Source organism: Chrysemys picta, chromosome 1 (genome assembly GCF_011386835.1).
Source record: "Chrysemys picta bellii isolate R12L10 chromosome 1, ASM1138683v2, whole genome shotgun sequence".
NCBI classification, from domain to species: Eukaryota; Metazoa; Chordata; order Testudines; family Emydidae; genus Chrysemys; species Chrysemys picta.
Window position 1 is genome coordinate 308,495,363 of NC_088791.1, and position 14,125 is coordinate 308,509,487.

Genomic DNA, 14,125 nt, shown 5'->3' on the forward strand with positions numbered 1-14,125 from the left:
GCTGCGCCACACTGGTGAGAAAGATATTACTGTACCCCTATTTAGCTTGAGAATCCCAGTTCGGGGCTCTGGGATTTCAGCTGGACTGAGCTACCCGGGAGCTGTGGGCTATATGTAATTAGAGTTCAGGCAATTTTGCAAATGCCGACTGGTGGCAACGTCTGTTCCCCTAAGGGGACTAGAGTAGGTGACAGCTATGAAAATGTCAGTGGCACATCAGGGTGGACTTAGACTGCTAAATACTTTTGAGGCTCCGGAGCCAGGTGGCTCAAAAGTTGGTTACCCAGGAAATAAGGAACAAACAATAATAATTCCTAGCTCTTATACAGCACTTTTCACCCATAAATCTCAAAGTGCTTTACAAAGAAGGGCAGTACTATTATTCCCATTTTACAGATGGGAAAACTGAGGCATAGGGAGGTGAAATGACTTGCCCAAGGTCACCCAACAAATCAGTGCTAAAGCTATGCATTGAACCCAGGTTTTCTGCTTCCTAGTCCAATGCACTAGTCACTACATTACACTTCCTTAAGCTTGGTGTAAGGAGCTCACTTGCAGAGACAGGGATAGAATCCAGTTCGCCAGGCCACCATTCAATTGCCTTAACCAGGGGACCATCCTTTCTCTTGCAGTTTCCTGCCTCATTCACTTCAGACCTTCTAACTTCTGCAACAAATGAAGCAGGGGGTCCTGCAGACAACAGCCTCCTTTATGATACAAACCTGATCAATTCCCTGAGCATAGTCCATCAAGTGCACTGCATCAGGCAGGGGTGTGTCTTTTTATGTAACTTTTGTAAATGTAATTGTCTAAATTTTATAAAAGTAAACTGAAAACAAACACAAACCACAAAAACCGAAATTCCATGATGTGGAACCATATTGACATCACGTGGTTCAGCAGTAGGGTTAGAACCTTTACTCCACAGCACAGGCCTGCCACTTCAGTAACTGATCGCAGTAGTGGGTTGTCATTAAGGCTGTCAAACGATTACAACAAATAATTGCAATTAATCATGAGATTAAAACATAGTTGTGATTAATCGCAGTTTTAAGTGCACCGTTAAACAGTAATGGAATACCAATTTAAATGTATTATAAATATTTTTGGATGTTTTTCTACATTTTCAAATCTATTGATTTCAATTACAACACAGAATACAAAGAGTACACTGATCACTTTATATTATTTTTGATTGCACTTTTTTTACAGTGCAAATATTTGTAATCTACAAGTCAAAGCACCAAGGGGAATACAAATGTTTAGCATATCTGGCATGTAAATATCTTGCAACACCAGCAACAACAGTGCCATGAGAATGACTGTTCTCACTTTCAGGTGACATTGTAAATAAGAAACAGGCAGGTTTGTCTTAGCAATTAGCTGAACAAGAAGTCGGACTGAGTGGACTTCTAGGCTCTAAAGTTTTACATTGTTTTATATTTGAGTGCAGGTAGGTTAAAAAAAATCTACATTTGTAAATTGCACTTTCACGATAAAGAGAGTGCACTACAGTATGTGTATGAGGTGAATTGAAAAATACTATTTCTTTTATCTCTTTATAATCCAAATATTTGTAATAAACATAATAATATAAAGTGGGCACTGTACACTTTGAATTCTGTGTTTCACTTGAAATCAATATATTTGAGAATGCAGAAAAACATCCAAAATATTTATAATAAATTTAAATTGGTATTCTAGTATTGTTTAACAGTGCGATCAAAACTGCAATCTATCACGACTTTTTAAAAGTCTAGTTAATTTGTTTTATTTAATCGCTTGCATTAACTGTGATTAATTGAGAGCCCTAGAATCATAGAATCATAGAATATCAGGGTTGGAAGGGACCTCAGGAGGTCATCTAGTCCAACCCCCTGCTCAAAGCAGGACCAATTCCCAACTAAATCATCCCAGCCAGGGCTTTGTCAAGCCTGACCTTAAAAACCTCTAAGGAAGGCGATTCCACCACCTCCCTATGTAACCCATTCCAGTGCTTCACCACCCTCCTAGTGAAAAAGTTTTTTCTAATATCCAACCTAAACCTCCCCCACTGCAACTTGAGACCATTACTCCTTGTTCTGTCATCTGGTACCACTGAGAACAGTCTAGATCCATCCTCTTTGGAACCCCCTTTCAGGTAGTTGAAAAGCAGCTATCAAATCCCCCCTCATTCTTCTCTTCTGCAGACTAAACAATCCCAGTTCCCTCAGCCTCTCCTCATAAGTCATGTGCTCCAGCCCCCTAATCATTTTTGTTGCCTTCCGCTGGACTCTTTCCAATTTTTCCACATCCTTCTTGTAGTGTGGGGCCCAAAACTGGACACAGTACTCCAGATGAGGCCTCACCAATGTCGAATAGAGGGGAATGATCATGTAACTCGATCTGCTGGTAATGCCCCTTCTTATACAGCCCAAAATGCCGTTAGCCTTCTTAGCAACAAGGGCACACTGTTGACTCATATCCAGCTTCTCGTCCACTGTAACCCCTCGGTCCTTTTCTGCAGAACTGCTACCTAGCCATTCGGTCCCTAGTCTGTAGCAGTGCTTGGGCTTCTTCCGTCCTAAGTGCAGGACTCTGCACTTGTCCTTGTTGAACCTCGTTGAACCTACTTGTCATCCTTTAGATCAGAGGTTCTCACGACAAATTATTTGGTGGCCTCAGAGTGCAGCCACCCACTCTTGCTGGTGGCTGCCCTCACACTTTCCCCTAAAATACTTAGCTTTCAGAAAACCAAATAAATATGCACATGGACAGATCCAAATCATTGTAATTTATTTATTACTAGCTAGCAAGTTTGTTTTGAAAAGTGATATTAACAAACACACAAGTATCACTTTTCACAGCAGACTTACACAGTCCTGGCAAGTTTGGGGACAAATTAAGCCCTGGATGGAGGGTTGGGGGAGGCAGCAGGAAGCCCCGTGGCCAGAGCCCAAAGCCCTGTGGCTGGAGGATGGGGCCCAGGGACAGAGCCCAAAGCTGTGCAACCAGAGCCTGGGGCTGAAGCCCAAAGCCTGAGCCCCAATGCCCCTGGGAAGGTGGGAAACTTACCCGCTGCCTGCTCCTCCAGCATTGTGCCCAGGTGTCTCCAGACAGGGGCAGGGGCAGGGCCCAAATCCTACTGGCGACCCCAGCAACCAAAACCAAGGCGGTGCATCCAGGAGCACCAGGGAGGGGGCAGGGCCGCTACTTTGCCTTTCCCCACCCCCAAATCAGAGCCCAGGAGGCTATGGCCTCAAGAAAAGCCCCTGATGGCCGCATGTGGCCATGGTGGCCGCAGTTGAGAAACACTGCTTTAGAGGCAGGATGAGACATGCACTTTGCCAGTGAGTGTCATAAGTATTTGCTAAAAGGAGGAGAGTGGTGCAGAACCACTGAGTTCTGTTCCAAGCTATGGGATTGTACTGTAGTGGTTATAGACCGGGGGTCTCAAACTCAAATGACTGCGAGGTCCACATGAGGACTAGTGCATTGGCCTGAGGGCCGCATCACTGACACCCCCCCTTGCTGCCCCTGGCCCTGCCCCCACTCCACCCCCTTCCATGAGGCCCCGCCCCTGCCCCATCTCTTCCCCACTTCCTCTTCCTCCAAGCGGTTTTAATAATATATATACACTCAGTAAAGCCCCCCCACTGCACTGGGCTGCACCACCACTCCACCCCTGCTCTGCCTCTTCCAAGGGTGGCAGGTTTGTAGAAATTTTGGTGGTGCCCAAAACCTGCCCCCCCAACTCCGTCCCCACCTGCCTAAGGCTCTGGGAGTTTGGATGGGGGAGGGAGCCTGGGGTGCAGATTCTGGGATGGAGTTTGGGTGCTGGGTGCAGGCTGGGGCAGGAGGTGGGGGGGTGCAGGCTCTGGGATGGAGTTTGGGTGCTGGGTGCAGGCTCTGGGCTGGGGCAGGGGGTGGGGGGTGAAGGCTCTGGGATGGAGTTTTGGGATAGGAGGGGGTGCAGGGGTGAGGGCTGTGGGGTTGGAGATGAGGGGTTTGGGGCATTGGAGAGGATCAGGACTAGGGCAGGGGAAGGGCAGCCTGTCCTGACCCTAGTGGAGTGGGGCACTAGGACCCTGCAGCAGCAAGTGATGCCAGAAGCCAGCAGAGCAGAGCCTGAGCTGCAGGCTTGGGTGGTGAAGGGGCAGCAAGTGAGGCCGGGGGGTGTGACACTCGGGGGAGATGCGTGGGGGTGGCAGGCGGGGCCGGGGGAGAGACCCGGCCCCAAACATTGGGGAGCAGCGCACGGGGAGCTTATCTGACACATAAAATAACGCGGGGTGGGCTGCGGGGAGATGCGGCCCGCGGGCCTCGTGTTTGAGACCCCTGTTATAGACCCTTCTGCTGTAGCCCCTCCAGCCTGTCTGTCCTTGTCCCACGCTCCACCTGCCTCTTCTATCCCCTATTCCCCGCCCCCCACATTATCCCAATCTCTCTTCCTCACCAGGCCTACCTCCTTTTCCTCCTTGCTAACAAGTCTCTACTGAATTTGTGAAACCAGACTTTCAGAGGCTTATAAATTGGCTACATTCCGGCAGATTTTGACAGGAACTGCAAAAGGCACATCCCTGGCACCACTGCCAAATTTCAAAGCACAGAGGTGCTAGAGCATCTCAATTAAAATATTGTATGAATTTTTTTTAACATTTGCAAGCAACATATTTTCCCCTAAGCTCAGTCTGTGAAATGGCTGAGCAGTTTTGCTGACATTTTCATAGAATTTCATCCGGAGGCAGCCAATCGGGCATGCAAAATTACAGCCTGAAATGGTTGTTCATTAAAGTTATAAGCGAAAACAGGGTCTTTCTTATGACGATAAGTGTCAGGCAATCCTAACTACAGGTGACTGAGTCCAATAGGTGCAGGATCCCCGTGTGTTTCTTTGCACTAGCAAACTGTAGGAGAATTAGCATTGGGAATATATGTCATATTGTCTAAAAGCTTGATCCTGCTAGATAATGGACATGTCCAGGAAGTCTAAACTCCTGTAGAAGTCATTGTAAGGCTCTGACTAACTCATAGGGTCACAGATTCCAAGCCCAGCATGGAACAACTGTGATCTTCTAGTTTGCCCTCTTGCATAACAGAGGTCTGTGACGTTATTGACATAAACTGGGACCATATAGATCATTGTTGCAACCAAGGTCCTGTAGTGGCACCCAAATCTTGTATAAAGGGGGTCAAATGGGGTGTCTAGGACAAGGTTATGGTTTACTGGTTATGATTATGCTGTCTATATGTATGTATCAGTTTTGTAGTCGAAGTTATGAATATTGGCTCTATACTGTCTGTATGGCAAACTTATGCTATGCTTCTGGGTGACATCCCAGACAAGCTGAGATTAGCTCTGCCTAGCCTGCTTGATGGCCCATTAAGGACCATCAGCTATACAATGGACCCATTGAGAGAAGGCAGATACGCCTTGTACCTCAGCAAAGTATGCAGGGACTGGCCCATGTGACTCCAGACTCCATTTTTGCTGTAATTTTCCACAGTAAGAACAAAGAGGTGAACTTACACCTGGAAAAGACTATATAAGGCTGATGCCTGATCTCCATCTGGTCTTCAATCCTGCTTCTTACCTCTGGAGGGACTTTGCTACAAACTGAAGCTCTGAACAAAGGACTGAGGACCCATCCCAGCGGGGGATGTATTCCAGAGACTTGATTTGAACCTGCAGTTTATTCCATCGCTGCTGCAAGCCTGAACCAAGAACTGTGCCATTACTGTATGTAATTGATTCCATTTAACCAATTCTAACTCTCATCTCTATCTTTTTCCTTTTATGAATAAACCTTTAGATTTTAGATTCTAAAGGATTGGCAGTAGCGTGATTTGTGGGTAAGGTCTGACTTGTACATTGACCTGGGTCTGGGGCTTGGTCCTTTGGGATCGGGAGAACCGTTTTCTTTTACTGGGGTATTGGTTTTTATAACCATTTGTCCCCATAACGTGTGGCACTGGTGGTAATACTGGGTAACTGGAGTGTCTAGGAGATTGCTTGTGAGACTTGCGGTTAGCCAGTGGGGTGAGATCGAAGTCTTAGTCTGGCTGGTTTGGTTTGCCTTAGAGGTGGAAAAACCCCAGCCTTGGGCTGTAACTGCCCTATTTGAGCAATTTGTCCTGAGTTGGCACTCTCAGTTGGGTTCCGCCAGAACCGCATTGTCACAGTGGCGTAGTCGTGCTTGGATCCACAGAACCAGGTCAATTAAGCTTCGGGTCAGAACCCCACGCTATCCAAATTTGAATTTTGGGATTGAGAGTTTTGTTGGTTAAAGAGCTGCTGCAATGGCTGAGCAAAGAGCATATGAGGGACTTGGCAAAAAAGCCCTGGAAAATTTGTGTTCAGAAAAGAGGATATGCTTTAGAAAGAAAGCTACAAAGGAAGAACTGAGAAATCTGTTAATAGCCAGTGATCAGGGGGCAAGAGCACAGCCCTTACCTGAGGCTGCAGAAGATGCAGAAAAAATTAGGATGCAAAGGGTGACAAGTAAACTGCAATTTGAGCATGAACAGAAGCTAGCAGATCTTCGATTGCTGGAGAAGCAAAAAATAGCAGAGTTAGAAAGAGAGAGAGAGAAAGAGGCTGCTGAGAGAGAGAAAGAGGCTGATCAAAGAAAGAAGGAGGCTGATGAGAGAGAAGAGAGAGCTCGTAAGGGACGTCTAGAGCTGCTCGCGGCTGAGCAGGAGACTCACAGGATGGAACAGGAGACGGCCAGACTTCAGCTCCAAGTAATGGAAGAGCGGAGAAAGTCATCCCCACCTGGTACTCCACTTCCCCCCCACCATGAGAAAAACTGGGAAAGGATGTGTCCCATTTACAATGATACTGAGGATATAGAGGAGTTTTTGTCTACCTTTGAACGCCTCTGCAATCTGTACCAGATCCCTGAGGGTCAGCGAATGCCTGTCCTGCTGACCAGACTGACTGGAAAAGCCAGGGAGGTGTTTAATGACTTGGGGGAACAAGAAGCCTTAAATTATGAGCGGTTTAAGGATTCTGTGTTAAGGCGGTTCAAGGTTACTCCTGAATCTTACAGAGTTAAGTTTAGAGAGTTTAAAATGTCTAAGGATTGTACTTTTGTAGAATGTGCTCATAAGCTGATGGGTTTTGTTAAAAAGTGGGTTATGGGAGCCAAGGTTCATGGGAGTTTTGAAAAACTGCTGGATTTAATAACTTTGGAACAGTTCTTAGACATTGTGCCGGACAATGTGAGAGCAGCTGTGTGTGACAGGGACCCTGAGTCAGTCCTACGGGCAGCAGAGATTGCGGATGCCCATACCCAAAACAGGGCTCGAGAAGGGTGTAAAACCCCGGGGAAAACTGATCACCATTCTCCCCAGTTCAAGAGGAGAGAAGGATTTAAAAATAAACCTGACTCTTCTAAAGGAGTTCAAGGGGGTCCGGGGGGTAGGAACTCACATCCCAGGACCGAACAGGTTACATGCTATCACTGTGGTATGCTGGGCCACATGAGACCAGACTGCCCGACACTGAAGGGCGGCCCAAAACCAGCAACCCCAAATGCCACGGCCAATGCTAACCCTGTTGTTGTAAACTCACAGGCAAGCCACACAGAGCCCAGCATTGGTGCCCTGTGTGCAAATGCTGTTTCTGTGGTCTCGGAAGAATTTGACCTTAAAACTCACATTAGAGCTAAATATGGGGGAAATAATGCAGAGTTTATTAGCAGTGCAGAAGTTAATGGAGTGAGGTGTATGGCATGGAGGGACACCGCAGCAGATATTACTCTGGTTAAAGCAAGTCTTGTCAGGAAGGAAGATTATTTGCCAGGTGAAGATGTAACTGTTGTAGCCTTATCTAAGTATTTTGTCAGGGTGCCTTTGGCTAAAATCCACCTGAAATGGAAGGGATTGGAGGGCACCATGGTTGTGGGAGTAAAAGACATAATCCCTAAGGATATTATGATTGGAAATGATATTAAAGCTATGGTCAGTCAAGTTAATACAAACCAGGCACAAGAGAGGATTGATCCTAAGGTTGTGCCTATGGAGGGTTTCTCCAAAAGTTTGTCTTTGGAAAGTAGCTGTTTGGCTGTGAATGAAGTTTCTGAATATCTATCTAATGTCTCAGAAGTAAATCTGGAATTAGATCAAGCAAAGGGAGAGGAGAACAAGGAGATTTTGGATGAGCCTAGGCAGTCTTGTGAGCTGATGGCTTTATCTAGTCAGCAGTTTGGGAAGGCAAGGAGAGTGGAAGATGAGTGTCCCTATACCTTATCTGTTTCCTGTGCGAAGAATAGTGACAGTGAAGGAAATGTGCCTGTGTCTGTCAGGGGTATTGACTTGCCTATGGAGGAAGCTACCCCAGTCTCCAAGCAGTTGTCTGTGAACAGCCCGGTGTGCTGGGACAAGGGAAATGAAATCCCAAATTATATGTCTAGTAAAGGAAAATGCGTCTCCAACTCTTTTTTGTCTGTGGAGCAGACAGAAGGTGCCTTTCGGCCTGTGATGGTTGAGAGTAATTTAGTTGTCTCAGAGTTGGTTCTGGATTCAACTAAAGCCCAGGAAGGGAATGGTCCTAAGTTTGCATCTGCTGGGGAGAATGGCACCGTAACTAGGTTGCATCCAGTTAGTGTCTTAGCAAAATCCCAGAGACCAGACAATTCTGATGCTTGTATTGGGCCTGTTGCTCATGTGTGGTTGGAGAAGGGTGTAACAACTCTGTCTGATCAGGGTGATACCCTAGCCAGGGCACAAGGGGAGCAGAAAGGTAATTTGGTTGTGTTACCTACAGACAGTTTAACAACTTGTAGCAAAAAGGAAAAAATTCCTAAGCTGGTGTGTGGCAAAGAGAAGGGAAGTATTTCTAACCTTTTATCTAGGAAGTCTATGGGTTCACCTGAAAGGGGATTGTGTAGAGATCTGCCTGATGGGCCAGAGGTGATCCTGAATGTAGGTAAGACCCAGACAGAGTCTGTTGTTGCTCAGGAAAGTGTGCCTTTAGAGCAAGCCCTAGGTGAAGAGGGTAAGGGCGGAATTTCTGTGAGGGGTGAATTGCTGCTTAGAAAAGCTCCTGGAAAAAGGAATCCTCATGGTACTCGGTGCAAGCAGTTCCCTGCAACTGAAGGGTGTGAGAGTGATTTAATCAAGGAAGTTTCAGTTCCTAGCAGCCAAAAGTTGTCTGTTGTGAATGGATCCTCTGACTTTCCTTTTAAAAGATCCAGTGTGGGTAGCTTTGAGAAGGTCTCAGAGGAAGTAAAAGTTGTTAAGGAATTGAGGCATCCCTATAACCGAGTGGCTGTGTGGGGCCAACTTGTTGGGGAGACAATGGTGTTGGAACAGGAATGTCTCCTTTCTGATTCTTTAAATGAGCAGTTTGTGCTTCAGGGTTTGAGGACAGATTTGGTTACTGATGTGTCAGAGCAGAGCAGTTTTATGGCTAAATGCTTGAGGATGCGGGGGAGAGCAAGCAAACTCTCACCCGCAGACTCTTTGGATTTGTGTGGTATCTCTTTAAGACAGAGTCCAGCCTTGGAGATAATACCGGTAGCAGTTACGAATATGAAAACTGGTGAACTGGCTCTGGTCTGGGGTAGTGCAAATTACTTGCCTGGCTGGGAAAGGAAGGACTTGCTAATAGCTGCTAGCACAGAGGGCCCACCCCATCAGCCAGTAAATTCTGTTAAGCAAGAGAAATCGGGGTTTGATCCTGCAGGACAAGGAGGAAAGAGAAAACTGAATTTTGCAAAGGGAAGCCACAGGTTAACCCTAAAATGCCCAAACTCCAATGGTATTGAGCCAAAGGTGTGGCATGACAAACATGACTGTAGATGGACACTTGCAATGAACTTGTTGTTATTGCTAAATTTTGTAATTAACAATGTGCCTAATCTTTTGGAGAATCCCTCGAACATGTTAAAAGGAATACATGAAAACACACGTTATGTTAAAAGGCCTTGTTACACTGGGGTTTCACAGGTAATGCCTATAAACAATATGGGAACTTTTCACAGGGGAAAAGACATTCCAGACCTAATGTGCTGTATGAAAAGGAAGACTGAGGCACACTACCATATTGCTTTCATGGCTAAATGCCAAGATTCCTGGACTATGAAGAACATTAATATCTGCATTTATTCGATGTTAATTGGGTTCCAAACATTTGCCCGAGCTTGTATGGATAAAGTAGCAGTTTTCTTTAGCTCTTGGCAAGATCACATGGCACATACAGGAACCATGCTGCCAGAGCAGATCCAATCCACTATTGTTCTAACTAAATGTTACCTTGAGTTTGTAAAGAGGTTCAATCATGTGGTTGAACATGATTTTGATAAACCATTTCTGTTATACACTGGTACGGCTTCTAACCCAATACTAGCTGTAGTGAGACAGAACCCAGGATGGGGAGCTCTTGGGATGCAGTCAGTGATGTTTGTGTCATCCCTTCCTGCATCAATTTTGCGTTGGGGGTGTGACGTTATTGACATAAACTGGGACCATATAGATCATTGTTGCAACCAAGGTCCTGTAGTGGCACCCAAATCTTGTATAAAGGGGGTCAAATGGGGTGTCTAGGACAAGGTTATGGTTTACTGGTTATGATTATGCTGTCTATATGTATGTATCAGTTTTGTAGTCGAAGTTATGAATATTGGCTCTATACTGTCTGTATGGCAAACTTATGCTATGCTTCTGGGTGACATCCCAGACAAGCTGAGATTAGCTCTGCCTAGCCTGCTTGATGGCCCATTAAGGACCATCAGCTATACAATGGACCCATTGAGAGAAGGCAGATACGCCTTGTACCTCAGCAAAGTATGCAGGGACTGGCCCATGTGACTCCAGACTCCATTTTTGCTGTAATTTTCCACAGTAAGAACAAAGAGGTGAACTTACACCTGGAAAAGACTATATAAGGCTGATGCCTGATCTCCATCTGGTCTTCAATCCTGCTTCTTACCTCTGGAGGGACTTTGCTACAAACTGAAGCTCTGAACAAAGGACTGAGGACCCATCCCAGCGGGGGATGTATTCCAGAGACTTGATTTGAACCTGCAGTTTATTCCATCGCTGCTGCAAGCCTGAACCAAGAACTGTGCCATTACTGTATGTAATTGATTCCATTTAACCAATTCTAACTCTCATCTCTATCTTTTTCCTTTTATGAATAAACCTTTAGATTTTAGATTCTAAAGGATTGGCAGTAGCGTGATTTGTGGGTAAGGTCTGACTTGTACATTGACCTGGGTCTGGGGCTTGGTCCTTTGGGATCGGGAGAACCGTTTTCTTTTACTGGGGTATTGGTTTTTATAACCATTTGTCCCCATAACGTGTGGCACTGGTGGTAATACTGGGTAACTGGAGTGTCTAGGAGATTGCTTGTGAGACTTGCGGTTAGCCAGTGGGGTGAGATCGAAGTCTTAGTCTGGCTGGTTTGGTTTGCCTTAGAGGTGGAAAAACCCCAGCCTTGGGCTGTAACTGCCCTATTTGAGCAATTTGTCCTGAGTTGGCACTCTCAGTTGGGTTCCGCCAGAACCGCATTGTCACAAGGTCATAGAACTGCCCCCACAATAATTCCTAGAGCAGAACTTTTAGAAAAACATCCCAGCTTGATTTGAAAATTGGCAGTGATGGAGAATCCACCAGGACCTTGTGTAAGTTCTTCCAATGGTTAATTACCCTCGCGGCTAAAAATATACAACCTATTTCCAGCCTAACTTCACCTTCCAGCCATGGGATCGTTCTCTGCGAGACTGAAAAGTAGTTGTTCCCCATATAGGTAGATACAGACTGTGATCAAGTCACCCTGTAACTATTCTGTTAAGCTAAATAGGTTGAGCTCCTTGAGTCTATCACCATAAGGAATGGTTTCTAATTTTTTCATTCTCCTGGCTCTTCTCTGAACCCTCTCCAATTTATCAGCATCCTTCCTGAATTGCAGGCACCAGAACTGGACACAGTATTCCAGCAGTGGTCACACTAGTGCCAAATCCAGAGGTAAAATAACCTCTCTACTTCTCAACATAGGCGGCAAGTTCCATATCCACTTGGTGCTCGGGCACCAGCAATATTCAGAGCTAGGGGCCCAGCTCCAGCAATACTTGGGGCCGGGTGTCTCCCCCACCCAGCCCTACCTGCAGCCCCCGCACGCCTTCCCCGAGTGTCCCCTGGCCCCGACTTGCTGCCCCCACCTGCCTTTCCCGGGCCCCTGGAGCAGTGTCCCTGTCTTTTCCGTGTGCTGCCGCAGGGTCCCAGTGCCCCCATCTTCACTGCCAGGGCAGATTGACTCTGAGCCTGCCCTTCCCCCTCAGACCCTTCCCTTTTCCAATGGGACCCTCCAGCAGCACAGGGGACCCCCCTGCCTGCAGTCACTGCTCCTGCCCCATGCTGGGCAAGGAGGCAGCCCCATCCCTCACCCTCAGTGAGGCTACAGTCAGGGGCAACAGCAGGGGAGGAGGCGCACGCAGCGCCCCCTGGCACCCACCACGGGGGAGGCGAGGGAGATTCCTGGACCTGAGAGGGACCCTAGGAGCACATGCAGTGACAGTGGTGGGGGTGAGTGTGCTGCTGGGGGGGGGGAGGGGGGTTCCTCACCCAGAGCTTGCTGCTGCCGGCAGGGAAAGAGCTGGGAGGAGTCCTCCTCTCTGGCCCCTGTCCCAGAGCAGCCTGCCTGCACCCCAAACTCATTCCCAGCTCTGCCCCACCCCAGAGCCCACACCCCCAGTCAGAGCTTTCACTCCCCCCATCGTACCCTCTGTCCTAGCCCTGAGCCCTCCAGCACCCCAAACACCTTATCCCCAGTCCCAGCCAGAGGCCTCACCCCCCACACTCCTATTCTCGCCCTGAGCCCCTCCCACACTCCAAACCCCCATTGCCAGCCTCAGATAGAGCCCTCACTCCTACACCCCTACTCTCACCCTGAACCCCTCCCACACTCCAAACCCCTCATCTGCAGCCACACCCCACAGCCCTCACCCCTGCACCCCATTCCTCTACACCCCTCCCATCCCAAAACTCCCTCCCAGAGCCTGCACCCTGCACCCCAATCCCCTGCCCCAGCCTAGGGCCTGTACCCCAGACCTCCTCCCTCACCCAAACTCCCCCCAGAGCCTTGGGCAGGTGGGGGCGGAGTTTGGGGAGGTGGGTTCTGGGCACCACCAAAATTTCTACAAACATGCCACTCCTGCTTCTCAAGATTCCCCTGTTTATGCATCCCAGGATTGCATTAGCACTTTTGGCCACAGCATGGCATTGGCAGCTCATGTTCAGCTGGTTAGCCATCAGTCTTTTTCAGAGTCACTGCTTCCCTGGAGAATCTCCCATCATGTAAGTATGGCCTACATTCTTTGTTCCTAGAGATATACATTTATGTTTAGCCATATTAAAATGCATATTGTTTGCTTGCACCCAAGTGATCCAGATCGTGCGGTATCAGTGACATATCCTCTTCATAATTTACCATGCTCCCAATTTTTGTGTCACCTGCAAATGTTATCAGTGATGACTGTTTTCTTCCAGGTCATTGATAAAAATGTAAACTAACCTAGGGCTATGAATCAACCCCTGCAGGATCCAACTAGAAACACGTCTGTTCAATAATGATTCCCTGTTTTCAATTACATTGTGAGATCTATCAGTTAGCCAGCTTTTAATCCACTTAATGTGTGCCATCTTAATTTTATATCTTTCTAGTTTTTTAATTAAAATATCATGTGTTAAATGTCTTACAGAAATCTAAGTATATTCCATCAACATGCTTTCCTTTATCAAAGAAACTAGTAATCTCATCAAAAACAGATATCAAGTTAGTTTGACAGGATCTATTTTCCATAAACTCATGCTGATTGGCATTAATTACATTACCCTCCTTTAATTCTTTGTCAGATGAGTCTCGTATCAGCTGCTCCATTATCTTGCCCAGGATCCATGTCTCTTGAGTGAGTGCCACCCATCTCTTTCACTTGAACAGTTCCTAATTTCAGGAGAGGATCAAGAATAAGGAAAATATATTTACTGTATCTAGATTTCAGAGAAATTTAGTCATTAAGATTTGAATCTAATTTATAGCATGGGAGATGCTGTCATGTAACCTAATCAACCAGACCTGTTTTCCCCCCTTCTTCTCCCCAGCCACATATACACAGCCATAAAGAAAACACAACAAGACACA